The following is a 613-nucleotide window of genomic DNA, read 5'->3' on the forward strand; positions in this document are numbered from 1 at the left end:
TCCTGAGACTTGGACAGAGTTTATTAACCAGCGATTAAGATGATAACGAACTAGATGTAAAATTGATGATGGCAGTAATCTCAATTAGGATTTTTGGAATAATGATGACAGATTTTGTGCTTGTAATTCTGAAGATGGTGATTAAGTTAGTCGTTATAGTACTGGTGGTGATATCAGTAATGTTAAATGTGGTGATGTTTGTATCTTTATTGATTATGATAATGATGTTAATTCCAATGATTACCATGATGCTAGTATATTTAATGATACTGATGATTTTATTTGTTCTAGTGATGGTATTAAGAATAATGATGATAATGTTTTGGGTTCTGAATAATGATGATATCACTCTTCTTGGTGATATTAATCTAATGATCAGCAATTTCAAGGTAATTCTAACGAAGATGATGATATTAACATCGATTTTTTTATTATTATATTTAGAATGTGTGTATTGTTTTCATAATGAATGTATTTTTAGTGATAAAAATGAATAAGGGATTTATTGATAATGATAATATTGGTAATTTTGATAAAATGGATATGTGATGGTGGTGATATTAGTAATTTTATCGGTAATTATAGCAAAGATAATTTCATTGATGATTTATTA

The 613-nt window shown here is 26.9% G+C and overlaps 1 protein-coding gene across 1 annotated transcript in view; it reads left to right on the top strand.

Annotated features, from left to right (window-relative positions):
• The window catches only part of LOC119590998, a 6,297-nt gene that overhangs the window by 347 nt on the left and 5,337 nt on the right, over positions 1–613 (top strand). The gene's annotated exons all lie outside the window — the stretch shown is intronic.

This window comes from Penaeus monodon, chromosome 28, assembly GCF_015228065.2.
Source record: "Penaeus monodon isolate SGIC_2016 chromosome 28, NSTDA_Pmon_1, whole genome shotgun sequence".
In the NCBI taxonomy this organism is placed as follows: Eukaryota; Metazoa; Arthropoda; class Malacostraca; order Decapoda; family Penaeidae; genus Penaeus; species Penaeus monodon.